This window comes from Ambystoma mexicanum, chromosome 12, assembly GCF_040938575.1.
Source record: "Ambystoma mexicanum isolate Mex_15411 chromosome 12, UKY_AmexF1_1, whole genome shotgun sequence".
NCBI lineage: Eukaryota > Metazoa > Chordata > Amphibia > Caudata > Ambystomatidae > Ambystoma > Ambystoma mexicanum.
Genome location: NC_090936.1, coordinates 551,227,829 through 551,244,509, shown reverse-complemented (window position 1 = coordinate 551,244,509; position 16,681 = coordinate 551,227,829). Strand labels below are relative to the sequence as shown.

The 16,681-nt window shown below is 46.5% G+C and overlaps 7 non-coding genes across 7 annotated transcripts; all 7 read left to right on the top strand.

The window, feature by feature from the left end:
• The first annotated feature begins 1,504 nt into the window (after positions 1 to 1,504).
• On the top strand, positions 1,505 to 1,576 carry TRNAA-CGC (transfer RNA alanine (anticodon CGC)). Its single transcript has one exon. It is a non-coding gene; the product is annotated as a tRNA-Ala (tRNA).
• Positions 1,577 to 3,966: 2,390 nt separating this feature from the next.
• On the top strand, positions 3,967 to 4,038 carry TRNAA-CGC (transfer RNA alanine (anticodon CGC)). Its single transcript has one exon. It is a non-coding gene; the product is annotated as a tRNA-Ala (tRNA).
• Positions 4,039 to 6,459: 2,421 nt separating this feature from the next.
• On the top strand, positions 6,460 to 6,531 carry TRNAA-CGC (transfer RNA alanine (anticodon CGC)). Its single transcript has one exon. It is a non-coding gene; the product is annotated as a tRNA-Ala (tRNA).
• A 2,422-nt stretch (positions 6,532 to 8,953) lies between these two features.
• On the top strand, positions 8,954 to 9,025 carry TRNAA-CGC (transfer RNA alanine (anticodon CGC)). Its single transcript has one exon. It is a non-coding gene; the product is annotated as a tRNA-Ala (tRNA).
• Positions 9,026 to 11,445: 2,420 nt separating this feature from the next.
• On the top strand, positions 11,446 to 11,517 carry TRNAA-CGC (transfer RNA alanine (anticodon CGC)). The gene has a single exon. It is a non-coding gene; the product is annotated as a tRNA-Ala (tRNA).
• Positions 11,518 to 13,907: 2,390 nt separating this feature from the next.
• On the top strand, positions 13,908 to 13,979 carry TRNAA-CGC (transfer RNA alanine (anticodon CGC)). Its single transcript has one exon. It is a non-coding gene; the product is annotated as a tRNA-Ala (tRNA).
• A 2,399-nt stretch (positions 13,980 to 16,378) lies between these two features.
• TRNAA-CGC (transfer RNA alanine (anticodon CGC)) lies at positions 16,379 to 16,450 on the top strand. The gene has a single exon. It is a non-coding gene; the product is annotated as a tRNA-Ala (tRNA).
• Positions 16,451 to 16,681: the final 231 nt, after the last annotated feature.

Sequence of the window (16,681 nt, the reverse complement as noted above, 5' to 3'; positions counted from 1 at the left end):
TCTTCTCTTTGGAGCCGATGATTGTGGACATGCACGGTGCACCATGCTTCAGTGTGATGTCTGCTTTTTTCATTGGAAGCCTGTTAGCCTGATCTCTTACCGGGATGACACAAAGCAGACTCGTTCAGACAGAGGGGCATTGGCTGAGAATAGTGTCTCCACCGGTCCCCCTGCTAGGCAGTGGTATCATTCTGAGGTGCTGTGCACGCTCACCAACTATCACCCCCTCTGACCTTTCCCACCGCAGAACACCCTGAATGCATTCAGCGGGTTATGCTTCATTCTAGGGCTGCAATGGATCGCCTAGTGGCAAAACCAATGGAAGCACCATTGACCTTCCGCAGAATTCCACTGCTTGTCTGCCTAGAGAAGCGACATCTGCCGAGTGTGCTAGGGACACTCATGACGGCAGAGCTATAGAGTGGTGGGTCCACTTTGCTTTCCACTAGCCAGCAAATACAGAAGGACATCCGAAAGAGGTGTCAGTCTATCTAGCAACATTTGTGGGCTTTCGGCTGGAGGAATTCCTGCGCGAAATGGTGCTATCTCATTTTTGGTGTTTGAAGACATACATATATATATATATATATATTTATTTATTTTTTCTCCATAACTACACTTCTCAAATCTGGGGCATCTATCCGAGATGGCCGTGTCACATTATGTGATGTCTCAGGCACCAACGTGATGAGATCGACCTGGCGCTTTAACTTTGTCATTGTAAGTAGTAAGATGTAATTTGGCAGTTGTCATGTTTTTTCATATGCACTACTGCAAACCCCTTTCCTTACTTAGCCCACTCCCTCCTGAAGCTTTTAGGTGTGATGAGGAAGTGTCCTCTCAGCGGGGATGTAGCTCAGTTGTAGAGCGCATGCTTTGCATGTATGAGGACCCGGGGCATTTCCACTTGTTTCTCTTTTTGACTGTCAAATGATCTCTATCCACTAGATGGCCCTTTGAGCACAGTAATCCTCTGGTGGAAATCTTCCCCTGGAAGTCATCTCTTATGGAGAAGCAAAATGCACACTGCTTCAGTGTGACCATGTGGTTTTCCATTCTTGCTCCAGTTTTCCCTGCTCTTTTGCTAGTGCTTCACTCGGCAGAATGTTTTGACCAGAAGAGTTCTCCCTGAAAATTATGTCTGCAGGACAGACACACTGCATACCGAGGGGATGTAGCTCAGTGGTAGAGCACTTGTTTTGCATGTATGAGGCCCCGGGTCCAATCCCTGGCATCTCCAATTGTTTCCCTTTTTTTGACTGTCATATGGTCTCTGTCCACTAGATGGCTCTTTGAGCACGGTAATCCTCTGGTGGAATACTTCCCCTGGAAGTCATCTCTTATGGAGAAGCATAATGCACACTGCTTCAGTGTGACCATGTGCTTTTCCAGTCTTGCTCCCGTTTTCCCTGGTCTTTTGCTAGTGCTTCAGTTGGCAGCATACTTTGACCGGAAGAATTCTCCCAGGAAAAGATGTCTGCAGGACAGACTCACCGCACACCAAGGGGATGTAGCTCAGTGGTAGAGCGCATGCTTCGCATGTATGAGGTCCCGGGTTCAATCCCCGGCATCTCCATTTGCATAAACTTCAGTGTGATTTTGTCCCGGTTATTTTGTATTTCACACTGCAACTCGGGCCATGATTATAGGATCATCGACATTCATATCTATTTGTCTGAGAAAACGCTGGTGCCCGTATCGCAAACCTGCCTGTAATATATCAGTGAGGTTTGCGTCCCTGCCAGTGTCAACATCCTGTATGCCTTCACAATCACTACAAATAGAAATGCACAGAGAGTACCATCACACCACAGTTTTAACTGTGCAGAATCGTGAAAGGATTGGCATTGCCTTGCGTTTCTTTTCAGTCGATTGTTTTGGTTCCGAATGTATAGCTCCACCATTGTACCTTTGTAGCATATGATGGCTAGCTTTAAAAATAATTTGTTTTCACTGGATGTGGCCACAGATGTACCTCTGTTGTCAACCTAAGTTGATCAGGTTCTGTAACTTGTTAGTTTTGAGCTGGAATATCCTACCAGCTCTGCTGCTGGGGCCTATCTCCGGCTTCTAAAAGCAAAAGCCTTGAACATATTGATATTTTTCATTAGTTGATCAGGGGGATTGCAGGGGGGGGCAGCTTTTCTGCATGTTTCTATGGACAACCAGAAACAGGTGGCTCTAAAATGAAGTCCGCCATTTGGAAACTCCAATTCGACAGTTACCATCAGTTCTGGGCGCTGTTAGTCCCAAGCAGCCAGCCAGCATCTGGTAGATTTCATAGGTCCTTGCTGGCAGCGGGGATGTAACTCAGTGGTAGAGCACCTGCTTTGGAAGTATGAGGCCACAGGTTCGATCCCTGGCATCTCCATATGATATGTTTCTTCAAGTGTGGGCTTTTTCCTGTACATGGGAATTAGGATGATGTGGTCTTTTGCCATACTAAATCCTGTTGCTGAACGTCTTCTCTTTGGAGCCGATGATTGTGGACATGCACGGTGCACCATGCTTCAGTGTGATGTCTGCTTTTTTCATTGGAAGCCTGTTAGCCTGATCTCTTACCGGGATGACACAAAGCAGACTCGTTCAGACAGAGGGGCATTGGCTGAGAATAGTGTCTCCACCGGTCCCCCTGCTAGGCAGTGGTATCATTCTGAGGTGCTGTGCACGCTCACCAACTATCACCCCCTCTGACCTTTCCCACCGCAGAACACCCTGAATGCATTCAGCGGGTTATGCTTCATTCTAGGGCTGCAATGGATCGCCTAGTGGCAAAACCAATGGAAGCACCATTGACCTTCCGCAGAATTCCACTGCTTGTCTGCCTAGAGAAGCGACATCTGCCGAGTGTGCTAGGGACACTCATGACGGCAGAGCTATAGAGTGGTGGGTCCACTTTGCTTTCCACTAGCCAGCAAATACAGAAGGACATCCGAAAGAGGTGTCAGTCTATCTAGCAACATTTGTGGGCTTTCGGCTGGAGGAATTCCTGCGCGAAATGGTGCTATCTCATTTTTGGTGTTTGAAGACATACATATATATATATATATATATTTATTTATTTTTTCTCCATAACTACACTTCTCAAATCTGGGGCATCTATCCGAGATGGCCGTGTCACATTATGTGATGTCTCAGGCACCAACGTGATGAGATCGACCTGGCGCTTTAACTTTGTCATTGTAAGTAGTAAGATGTAATTTGGCAGTTGTCATGTTTTTTCATATGCACTACTGCAAACCCCTTTCCTTACTTAGCCCACTCCCTCCTGAAGCTTTTAGGTGTGATGAGGAAGTGTCCTCTCAGCGGGGATGTAGCTCAGTTGTAGAGCGCATGCTTTGCATGTATGAGGACCCGGGGCATTTCCACTTGTTTCTCTTTTTGACTGTCAAATGATCTCTATCCACTAGATGGCCCTTTGAGCACAGTAATCCTGTGGTGGAAATCTTCCCCTGGAAGTCATCTCTTCTGGAGAAGCAAAATGCACACTGCTTCAGTGTGACCATGTGGTTTTCCATTCTTGCTCTAGTTTTCCCTGCTCTTTTGCTAGTGCTTCACTCGGCAGAATGTTTTGACCAGAAGAGTTCTCCCTGAAAATTATGTCTGCAGGACAGACACACTGCATACCGAGGGGATGTAGCTCAGTGGTAGAGCACTTGTTTTGCATGTATGAGGCCCCGGGTCCAATCCCTGGCATCTCCAATTGTTTCCCTTTTTTTGACTGTCATATGGTCTCTGTCCACTAGATGGCTCTTTGAGCACGGTAATCCTCTGGTGGAATACTTCCCCTGGAAGTCATCTCTTATGGAGAAGCATAATGCACACTGCTTCAGTGTGACCATGTGCTTTTCCAGTCTTGCTCCCGTTTTCCCTGGTCTTTTGCTAGTGCTTCAGTTGGCAGCATACTTTGACCGGAAGAATTCTCCCAGGAAAAGATGTCTGCAGGACAGACTCACGGCACACCAAGGGGATGTAGCTCAGTGGTAGAGCGCATGCTTCGCATGTATGAGGTCCCGGGTTCAATCCCCGGCACCTCCATTTGCATAAACTTCAGTGTGATTTTGTCCCGGTTATTTTGTATTTCACACTGCAACTCGGGCCATGATTATAGGATCATCGACATTCATATCTATTTGTCTGAGAAAACGCTGGTGCCCGTATCGCAAACCTGCCTGTAATATATCAGTGAGGTTTGCGTCCCTGCCAGTGTCAACATCCTGTATGCCTTCACAATCACTACAAATAGAAATCCACAGAGAGTACCATCACACCACAGTTTTAACTGTGCAGAATCGTGAAAGGATTGGCATTGCCTTGCGTTTCTTTTCAGTCGATTGTTTTGGTTCCGAATGTATAGCTCCACCATTGTACCTTTGTAGCATATGATGGCTAGCTTTAAAAATAATTTGTTTTCACTGGATGTGGCCACAGATGTACCTCTGTTGTCAACCTAAGTTGATCAGGTTCTGTAACCTGTTAGTTTTGAGCTGGAATATCCTACCAGCTCTGCTGCTGGGGCCTATCTCCGGCTTCTAAAAGCAAAAGCCTTGAACATATTGATATTTTTCATTAGTTGATCAGGGGGATTGCAGGGGGGGGCAGCTTTTCTGCATGTTTCTATGGACAACCAGAAACAGGTGGCTCTAAAATGAAGTCCGCCATTTGGAAACTCCAATTCGACAGTAACCATCAGTTCTGGGCGCTGTTAGTCCCAAGCAGCCAGCCAGCATCTGGTAGATTTCATAGGTCCTTGCTGGCAGCGGGGATGTAACTCAGTGGTAGAGCACCTGCTTTGGAAGTAAGAGGCCACAGGTTCGATCCCCGGCATCTCCATATGATATGTTTCTTCAAGTGTGGGCTTTTTCCTGTACATGGGAATTAGGATGATGTGGTCTTTTGCCATACTAAATCCTGTTGCTGAACGTCTTCTCTTTGGAGCCGATGATTGTGGACATGCACGGTGCACCATCCTTCAGTGTGGTGTCTGCTTTTTTCATTGGAAGCCTGTTAGCCTGATCTCTTACCGGGATGACACAAAGCAGACTCGTTCAGACAGAGGGGCATTGGCTGAGAATAGTGTCTCCACCGGTCCCCCTGCTAGGCAGTGGTATCATTCTGAGGTGCTGTGCACGCTCACCAACTATCACCCCCTCTGACCTTTCCCACCGCAGAACACCCTGAATGCATTCAGCGGGTTATGCTTCATTCTAGGGCTGCAATGGATCGCCTAGTGGCAAAACCAATGGAAGCACCATTGACCTTCCGCAGAATTCCACTGCTTGTCTGCCTAGAGAAGCGACATCTGCCGAGTGTGCTAGGGACACTCATGACGGCAGAGCTATAGAGTGGTGGGTCCACGTTGCTTTCCACTAGCCAGCAAATACAGAAGGACATCCGAAAGAGGTGTTAGTCTATCTAGCAACATTTGTGGGCTTTCGGCTGGAGGAATTCCTGCGCGAAATGGTGCTATCTCATTTTTGGTGTTTGAAGACATACATATATATATATATATATATATATATATATATATATATATATATATATATTTATTTATTTTTTTCTCCATAACTACACTTCTCAAATCTGGGGCATCTATCCGAGATGGCCGTGTCACATTATGTGATGTCTCAGGCACCAACGTGATGAGATCGACCTGGCGCTTTAACTTTGTCATTGTAAGTAGTAAGATGTAATTTGGCAGTTGTCATGTTTTTTCATATGCACTACTGCAAACCCCTTTCCTTACTTAGCCCACTCCCTCCTGAAGCTTTTAGGTGTGATGAGGAAGTGTCCTCTCAGCGGGGATGTAGCTCAGTTGTAGAGCGCATGCTTTGCATGTATGAGGACCCGGGGCATTTCCACTTGTTTCTCTTTTTGACTGTAAAATGATCTCTATCCACTAGATGGCCCTTTGAGCACAGTAATCCTCTGGTGGAAATCTTCCCCTGGAAGTCATCTCTTATGGAGAAGCAAAATGCACACTGCTTCAGTGTGACCATGTGGTTTTCCATTCTTGCTCCAGTTTTCCCTGCTCTTTTGCTAGTGCTTCACTCGGCAGAATGTTTTGACCAGAAGAGTTCTCCCTGAAAATTATGTCTGCGGGACAGACACACTGCATACCGAGGGGATGTAGCTCAGTGGTAGAGCACTTGTTTTGCATGTATGAGGCCCCGGGTCCAATCCCTGGCATCTCCAATTGTTTCCCTTTTTTTGACTGTCACATGGTCTCTGTCCACTAGATGGCTCTTTGAGCATGGTAATCCTCTGGTGGAATACTTCCCCTGGAAGTCATCTCTTATGGAGAAGCATAATGCACACTGCTTCAGTGTGACCATGTGCTTTTCCAGTCTTGCTCCCGTTTTCCCTGGTCTTTTGCTAGTGCTTCAGTTGGCAGCATACTTTGACCGGAAGAATTCTCCCAGGAAAAGATGTCTGCAGGACAGACTCACGGCACACCAAGGGGATGTAGCTCAGTGGTAGAGCGCATGCTTCGCATGTATGAGGTCCCGGGTTCAATCCCCGGCACCTCCATTTGCATAAACTTCAGTGTGATTTTGTCCCGGTTATTTTGTATTTCACACTGCAACTCGGGCCATGATTATAGGATCATCGACATTCATATCTATTTGTCTGAGAAAACGCTGGTGCCCGTATCGCAAACCTGCCTGTAATATATCAGTGAGGTTTGCGTCCCTGCCAGTGTCAACATCCTGTATGCCTTCACAATCACTACAAATAGAAATCCACAGAGAGTACCATCACACCACAGTTTTAACTGTGCAGAATCGTGAAAGGATTGGCATTGCCTTGCGTTTCTTTTCAGTCGATTGTTTTGGTTCCGAATGTATAGCTCCACCATTGTACCTTTGTAGCATATGATGGCTAGCTTTAAAAATAATTTGTTTTCACTGGATGTGGCCACAGATGTACCTCTGTTGTCAACCTAAGTTGATCAGGTTCTGTAACCTGTTAGTTTTGAGCTGGAATATCCTACCAGCTCTGCTGCTGGGGCCTATCTCCGGCTTCTAAAAGCAAAAGCCTTGAACATATTGATATTTTTCATTAGTTGATCAGGGGGATTGCAGGGGGGGGCAGCTTTTCTGCATGTTTCTATGGACAACCAGAAACAGGTGGCTCTAAAATGAAGTCCGCCATTTGGAAACTCCAATTCGACAGTAACCATCAGTTCTGGGCGCTGTTAGTCCCAAGCAGCCAGCCAGCATCTGGTAGATTTCATAGGTCCTTGCTGGCAGCGGGGATGTAACTCAGTGGTAGAGCACCTGCTTTGGAAGTAAGAGGCCACAGGTTCGATCCCCGGCATCTCCATATGATATGTTTCTTCAAGTGTGGGCTTTTTCCTGTACATGGGAATTAGGATGATGTGGTCTTTTGCCATACTAAATCCTGTTGCTGAACGTCTTCTCTTTGGAGCCGATGATTGTGGACATGCACGGTGCACCATCCTTCAGTGTGGTGTCTGCTTTTTTCATTGGAAGCCTGTTAGCCTGATCTCTTACCGGGATGACACAAAGCAGACTCGTTCAGACAGAGGGGCATTGGCTGAGAATAGTGTCTCCACCGGTCCCCCTGCTAGGCAGTGGTATCATTCTGAGGTGCTGTGCACGCTCACCAACTATCACCCCCTCTGACCTTTCCCACCGCAGAACACCCTGAATGCATTCAGCGGGTTATGCTTCATTCTAGGGCTGCAATGGATCGCCTAGTGGCAAAACCAATGGAAGCACCATTGACCTTCCGCAGAATTCCACTGCTTGTCTGCCTAGAGAAGCGACATCTGCCGAGTGTGCTAGGGACACTCATGACGGCAGAGCTATAGAGTGGTGGGTCCACGTTGCTTTCCACTAGCCAGCAAATACAGAAGGACATCCGAAAGAGGTGTCAGTCTATCTAGCAACATTTGTGGGCTTTCGGCTGGAGGAATTCCTGCGCGAAATGGTGCTATCTCATTTTTGGTGTTTGAAGACATACATATATATATATATATATATATATATATATATATATATATATATATATATATTTATTTATTTTTTCTCCATAACTACACTTCTCAAATCTGGGGCATCTATCCGAGATGGCCGTGTCACATTATGTGATGTCTCAGGCACCAACGTGATGAGATCGACCTGGCGCTTTAACTTTGTCATTGTAAGTAGTAAGATGTAATTTGGCAGTTGTCATGTTTTTTCATATGCACTACTGCAAACCCCTTTCCTTACTTAGCCCACTCCCTCCTGAAGCTTTTAGGTGTGATGAGGAAGTGTCCTCTCAGCGGGGATGTAGCTCAGTTGTAGAGCGCATGCTTTGCATGTATGAGGACCCGGGGCATTTCCACTTGTTTCTCTTTTTGACTGTAAAATGATCTCTATCCACTAGATGGCCCTTTGAGCACAGTAATCCTCTGGTGGAAATCTTCCCCTGGAAGTCATCTCTTATGGAGAAGCAAAATGCACACTGCTTCAGTGTGACCATGTGGTTTTCCATTCTTGCTCCAGTTTTCCCTGCTCTTTTGCTAGTGCTTCACTCGGCAGAATGTTTTGACCAGAAGAGTTCTCCCTGAAAATTATGTCTGCGGGACAGACACACTGCATACCGAGGGGATGTAGCTCAGTGGTAGAGCACTTGTTTTGCATGTATGAGGCCCCGGGTCCAATCCCTGGCATCTCCAATTGTTTCCCTTTTTTTGACTGTCATATGGTCTCTGTCCACTAGATGGCTCTTTGAGCACGGTAATCCTCTGGTGGAATACTTCCCCTGGAAGTCATCTCTTATGGAGAAGCATAATGCACACTGCTTCAGTGTGACCATGTGCTTTTCCAGTCTTGCTCCCGTTTTCCCTGGTCTTTTGCTAGTGCTTCAGTTGGCAGCATACTTTGACCGGAAGAATTCTCCCAGGAAAAGATGTCTGCAGGACAGACTCACCGCACACCAAGGGGATGTAGCTCAGTGGTAGAGCGCATGCTTCGCATGTATGAGGTCCCGGGTTCAATCCCCGGCACCTCCATTTGCATAAACTTCAGTGTGATTTTGTCCCGGTTATTTTGTATTTCACACTGCAACTCGGGCCATGATTATAGGATCATCGACATTCATATCTATTTGTCTGAGAAAACGCTGGTGCCCGTATCGCAAACCTGCCTGTAATATATCAGTGAGGTTTGCGTCCCTGCCAGTGTCAACATCCTGTATGCCTTCACAATCACTACAAATAGAAATGCACAGAGAGTACCATCACACCACAGTTTTAACTGTGCAGAATCGTGAAAGGATTGGCATTGCCTTGCGTTTCTTTTCAGTCGATTGTTTTGGTTCCGAATGTATAGCTCCACCATTGTACCTTTGTAGCATATGATGGCTAGCTTTAAAAATAATTTGTTTTCACTGGATGTGGCCACAGATGTACCTCTGTTGTCAACCTAAGTTGATCAGGTTCTGTAACTTGTTAGTTTTGAGCTGGAATATCCTACCAGCTCTGCTGCTGGGGCCTATCTCCGGCTTCTAAAAGCAAAAGCCTTGAACATATTGATATTTTTCATTAGTTGATCAGGGGGATTGCAGGGGGGGGCAGCTTTTCTGCATGTTTCTATGGACAACCAGAAACAGGTGGCTCTAAAATGAAGTCCGCCATTTGGAAACTCCAATTCGACAGTTACCATCAGTTCTGGGCGCTGTTAGTCCCAAGCAGCCAGCCAGCATCTGGTAGATTTCATAGGTCCTTGCTGGCAGCGGGGATGTAACTCAGTGGTAGAGCACCTGCTTTGGAAGTATGAGGCCACAGGTTCGATCCCCGGCATCTCCATATGATATGTTTCTTCAAGTGTGGGCTTTTTCCTGTACATGGGAATTAGGATGATGTGGTCTTTTGCCATACTAAATCCTGTTGCTGAACGTCTTCTCTTTGGAGCCGATGATTGTGGACATGCACGGTGCACCATGCTTCAGTGTGATGTCTGCTTTTTTCATTGGAAGCCTGTTAGCCTGATCTCTTACCGGGATGACACAAAGCAGACTCGTTCAGACAGAGGGGCATTGGCTGAGAATAGTGTCTCCACCGGTCCCCCTGCTAGGCAGTGGTATCATTCTGAGGTGCTGTGCACGCTCACCAACTATCACCCCCTCTGACCTTTCCCACCGCAGAACACCCTGAATGCATTCAGCGGGTTATGCTTCATTCTAGGGCTGCAATGGATCGCCTAGTGGCAAAACCAATGGAAGCACCATTGACCTTCCGCAGAATTCCACTGCTTGTCTGCCTAGAGAAGCGACATCTGCCGAGTGTGCTAGGGACACTCATGACGGCAGAGCTATAGAGTGGTGGGTCCACGTTGCTTTCCACTAGCCAGCAAATACAGAAGGACATCCGAAAGAGGTGTCAGTCTATCTAGCAACATTTGTGGGCTTTCGGCTGGAGGAATTCCTGCGCGAAATGGTGCTATCTCATTTTTGGTGTTTGAAGACATACATATATATATATATATATATATATATATATATATATATATATATATATATTTATTTATTTTTTCTCCATAACTACACTTCTCAAATCTGGGGCATCTATCCGAGATGGCCGTGTCACATTATGTGATGTCTCAGGCACCAACGTGATGAGATCGACCTGGCGCTTTAACTTTGTCATTGTAAGTAGTAAGATGTAATTTGGCAGTTGTCATGTTTTTTCATATGCACTACTGCAAACCCCTTTCCTTACTTAGCCCACTCCCTCCTGAAGCTTTTAGGTGTGATGAGGAAGTGTCCTCTCAGCGGGGATGTAGCTCAGTTGTAGAGCGCATGCTTTGCATGTATGAGGACCCGGGGCATTTCCACTTGTTTCTCTTTTTGACTGTAAAATGATCTCTATCCACTAGATGGCCCTTTGAGCACAGTAATCCTCTGGTGGAAATCTTCCCCTGGAAGTCATCTCTTATGGAGAAGCAAAATGCACACTGCTTCAGTGTGACCATGTGGTTTTCCATTCTTGCTCCAGTTTTCCCTGCTCTTTTGCTAGTGCTTCACTCGGCAGAATGTTTTGACCAGAAGAGTTCTCCCTGAAAATTATGTCTGCGGGACAGACACACTGCATACCGAGGGGATGTAGCTCAGTGGTAGAGCACTTGTTTTGCATGTATGAGGCCCCGGGTCCAATCCCTGGCATCTCCAATTGTTTCCCTTTTTTTGACTGTCATATGGTCTCTGTCCACTAGATGGCTCTTTGAGCACGGTAATCCTCTGGTGGAATACTTCCCCTGGAAGTCATCTCTTATGGAGAAGCATAATGCACACTGCTTCAGTGTGACCATGTGCTTTTCCAGTCTTGCTCCCGTTTTCCCTGGTCTTTTGCTAGTGCTTCAGTTGGCAGCATACTTTGACCGGAAGAATTCTCCCAGGAAAAGATGTCTGCAGGACAGACTCACCGCACACCAAGGGGATGTAGCTCAGTGGTAGAGCGCATGCTTCGCATGTATGAGGTCCCGGGTTCAATCCCCGGCACCTCCATTTGCATAAACTTCAGTGTGATTTTGTCCCGGTTATTTTGTATTTCACACTGCAACTCGGGCCATGATTATAGGATCATCGACATTCATATCTATTTGTCTGAGAAAACGCTGGTGCCCGTATCGCAAACCTGCCTGTAATATATCAGTGAGGTTTGCGTCCCTGCCAGTGTCAACATCCTGTATGCCTTCACAATCACTACAAATAGAAATGCACAGAGAGTACCATCACACCACAGTTTTAACTGTGCAGAATCGTGAAAGGATTGGCATTGCCTTGCGTTTCTTTTCAGTCGATTGTTTTGGTTCCGAATGTATAGCTCCACCATTGTACCTTTGTAGCATATGATGGCTAGCTTTAAAAATAATTTGTTTTCACTGGATGTGGCCACAGATGTACCTCTGTTGTCAACCTAAGTTGATCAGGTTCTGTAACTTGTTAGTTTTGAGCTGGAATATCCTACCAGCTCTGCTGCTGGGGCCTATCTCCGGCTTCTAAAAGCAAAAGCCTTGAACATATTGATATTTTTCATTAGTTGATCAGGGGGATTGCAGGGGGGGGCAGCTTTTCTGCATGTTTCTATGGACAACCAGAAACAGGTGGCTCTAAAATGAAGTCCGCCATTTGGAAACTCCAATTCGACAGTTACCATCAGTTCTGGGCGCTGTTAGTCCCAAGCAGCCAGCCAGCATATGGTAGATTTCATAGGTCCTTGCTGGCAGCGGGGATGTAACTCAGTGGTAGAGCACCTGCTTTGGAAGTATGAGGCCACAGGTTCGATCCCCGGCATCTCCATATGATATGTTTCTTCAAGTGTGGGCTTTTTCCTGTACATGGGAATTAGGATGATGTGGTCTTTTGCCATACTAAATCCTGTTGCTGAACGTCTTCTCTTTGGAGCCGATGATTGTGGACATGCACGGTGCACCATGCTTCAGTGTGATGTCTGCTTTTTTCATTGGAAGCCTGTTAGCCTGATCTCTTACCGGGATGACACAAAGCAGACTCGTTCAGACAGAGGGGCATTGGCTGAGAATAGTGTCTCCACCGGTCCCCCTGCTAGGCAGTGGTATCATTCTGAGGTGCTGTGCACGCTCACCAACTATCACCCCCTCTGACCTTTCCCACCGCAGAACACCCTGAATGCATTCAGCGGGTTATGCTTCATTCTAGGGCTGCAATGGATCGCCTAGTGGCAAAACCAATGGAAGCACCATTGACCTTCCGCAGAATTCCACTGCTTGTCTGCCTAGAGAAGCGACATCTGCCGAGTGTGCTAGGGACACTCATGACGGCAGAGCTATAGAGTGGTGGGTCCACGTTGCTTTCCACTAGCCAGCAAATACAGAAGGACATCCGAAAGAGGTGTCAGTCTATCTAGCAACATTTGTGGGCTTTCGGCTGGAGGAATTCCTGCGCGAAATGGTGCTATCTCATTTTTGGTGTTTGAAGACATACATATATATATATATATATATTTATTTATTTTTTCTCCATAACTACACTTCTCAAATCTGGGGCATCTATCCGAGATGGCCGTGTCACATTATGTGATGTCTCAGGCACCAACGTGATGAGATCGACCTGGCGCTTTAACTTTGTCATTGTAAGTAGTAAGATGTAATTTGGCAGTTGTCATGTTTTTTCATATGCACTACTGCAAACCCCTTTCCTTACTTAGCCCACTCCCTCCTGAAGCTTTTAGGTGTGATGAGGAAGTGTCCTCTCAGCGGGGATGTAGCTCAGTTGTAGAGCGCATGCTTTGCATGTATGAGGACCCGGGGCATTTCCACTTGTTTCTCTTTTTGACTGTCAAATGATCTCTATCCACTAGATGGCCCTTTGAGCACAGTAATCCTGTGGTGGAAATCTTCCCCTGGAAGTCATCTCTTATGGAGAAGCAAAATGCACACTGCTTCAGTGTGACCATGTGGTTTTCCATTCTTGCTCCAGTTTTCCCTGCTCTTTTGCTACTGCTTCACTCGGCAGAATGTTTTGACCAGAAGAGTTCTCCCTGAAAATTATGTCTGCAGGACAGACACACTGCATACCGAGGGGATGTAGCTCAGTGGTAGAGCACTTGTTTTGCATGTATGAGGCCCCGGGTCCAATCCCTGGCATCTCCAATTGTTTCCCTTTTTTTGACTGTCATATGGTCTCTGTCCACTAGATGGCTCTTTGAGCACGGTAATCCTCTGGTGGAATACTTCCCCTGGAAGTCATCTCTTATGGAGAAGCATAATGCACACTGCTTCAGTGTGACCATGTGCTTTTCCAGTCTTGCTCCCGTTTTCCCTGGTCTTTTGCTAGTGCTTCAGTTGGCAGCATACTTTGACCGGAAGAATTCTCCCAGGAAAAGATGTCTGCAGGACAGACTCACCGCACACCAAGGGGATGTAGCTCAGTGGTAGAGCGCATGCGTCGCATGTATGAGGTCCCGGGTTCAATCCCCGGCATCTCCATTTGCATAAACTTCAGTGTGATTTTGTCCCGGTTATTTTGTATTTCACACTGCAACTCGGGCCATGATTATAGGATCATCGACATTCATATCTATTTGTCTGAGAAAACGCTGGTGCCCGTATCGCAAACCTGCCTGTAATATATCAGTGAGGTTTGCGTCCCTGCCAGTGTCAACATCCTGTATGCCTTCACAATCACTACAAATAGAAATGCACAGAGAGTACCATCACACCACAGTTTTAACTGTGCAGAATCGTGAAAGGATTGGCATTGCCTTGCGTTTCTTTTCAGTCGATTGTTTTGGTTCCGAATGTATAGCTCCACCATTGTACCTTTGTAGCATATGATGGCTAGCTTTAAAAATAATTTGTTTTCACTGGATGTGGCCACAGATGTACCTCTGTTGTCAACCTAAGTTGATCAGGTTCTGTAACTTGTTCGTTTTGAGCTGGAATATCCTACCAGCTCTGCTGCTGGGGCCTATCTCCGGCTTCTAAAAGCAAAAGCCTTGAACATATTGATATTTTTCATTAGTTGATCAGGGGGATTGCAGGGGGGGGCAGCTTTTCTGCATGTTTCTATGGACAACCAGAAACAGGTGGCTCTAAAATGAAGTCCGCCATTTGGAAACTCCAATTCGACAGTTACCATCAGTTCTGGGCGCTGTTAGTCCCAAGCAGCCAGCCAGCATCTGGTAGATTTCATAGGTCCTTGCTGGCAGCGGGGATGTAACTCAGTGGTAGAGCACCTGCTTTGGAAGTATGAGGCCACAGGTTTGATCCCGGCATCTCCATATGATATGTTTCTTCAAGTGTGGGCTTTTTCCTGTACATGGGAATTAGGATGATGTGGTCTTTTGCCATACTAAATCCTGTTGCTGAACGTCTTCTCTTTGGAGCCGATGATTGTGGACATGCACGGTGCACCATGCTTCAGTGTGATGTCTGCTTTTTTCATTGGAAGCCTGTTAGCCTGATCTCTTACCGGGATGACACAAAGCAGACTCGTTCAGACAGAGGGGCATTGGCTGAGAATAGTGTCTCCACCGGTCCCCCTGCTAGGCAGTGGTATCATTCTGAGGTTCTGTGCACGCTCACCAACTATCACCCCCTCTGACCTTTCCCACCGCAGAACACCCTGAATGCATTCAGCGGGTTATGCTTCATTCTAGGGCTGCAATGGATCGCCTAGTGGCAAAACCAATGGAAGCACCATTGACCTTCCGCAGAATTCCACTGCTTGTCTGCCTAGAGAAGCGACATCTGCCGAGTGTGCTAGGGACACTCATGACGGCAGAGCTATAGAGTGGTGGGTCCACGTTGCTTTCCACTAGCCAGCAAATACAGAAGGACATCCGAAAGAGGTGTCAGTCTATCTAGCAACATTTGTGGGCTTTCGGCTGGAGGAATTCCTGCGCGAAATGGTGCTATCTCATTTTTGGTGTTTGAAGACATACATATATATATATATATATATATATATATATTTATTTATTTTTTCTCCATAACTACACTTCTCAAATCTGGGGCATCTATCCGAGATGGCCGTGTCACATTATGTGATGTCTCAGGCACCAACGTGATGAGATCGACCTGGCGCTTTAAATTTGTCATTGTAAGTAGTAAGATGTAATTTGGCAGTTGTCATGTTTTTTCATATGCACTACTGCAAACCCCTTTCCTTACTTAGCCCACTCCCTCCTGAAGCTTTTAGGTGTGATGAGGAAGTGTCCTCTCAGCGGGGATGTAGCTCAGTTGTAGAGCGCATGCTTTGCATGTATGAGGACCCGGGGCATTTCCACTTGTTTCTCTTTTTGACTGTCAAATGATCTCTATCCACTAGATGGCCCTTTGAGCACAGTAATCCTCTGGTGGAAATCTTCCCCTGGAAGTCATCTCTTATGGAGAAGCAAAATGCACACTGCTTCAGTGTGACCATGTGGTTTTCCATTCTTGCTCCAGTTTTCCCTGCTCTTTTGCTAGTGCTTCACTCGGCAGAATGTTTTGACCAGAAGAGTTCTCCCTGAAAATTATGTCTGCGGGACAGACACACTGCATACCGAGGGGATGTAGCTCAGTGGTAGAGCACTTGTTTTGCATGTATGAGGCCCCGGGTCCAATCCCTGGCATCTCCAATTGTTTCCCTTTTTTTGACTGTCATATGGTCTCTGTCCACTAGATGGCTCTTTGAGCACGGTAATCCTCTGGTGGAATACTTCCCCTGGAAGTCATCTCTTATGGAGAAGCATAATGCACACTGCTTCAGTGTGACCATGTGCTTTTCCAGTCTTGCTCCCGTTTTCCCTGGTCTTTTGCTAGTGCTTCAGTTGGCAGCATACTTTGACCGGAAGAATTCTCCCAGGAAAAGATGTCTGCAGGACAGACTCACGGCACACCAAGGGGATGTAGCTCAGTGGTAGAGCGCATGCTTCGCATGTATGAGGTCCCGGGTTCAATCCCCGGCACCTCCATTTGCATAAACTTCAGTGTGATTTTGTCCCGGTTATTTTGTATTTCACACTGCAACTCGGGCCATGATTATAGGATCATCGACATTCATATCTATTTGTCTGAGAAAACGCTGGTGCCCGTATCGCAAACCTGCCTGTAATATATCAGTGAGGTTTGCGTCCCTGCCAGTGTCAACATCCTGTATGCCTTCACAATCACTACAAATAGAAATCCACAGAGAGTACCATCAC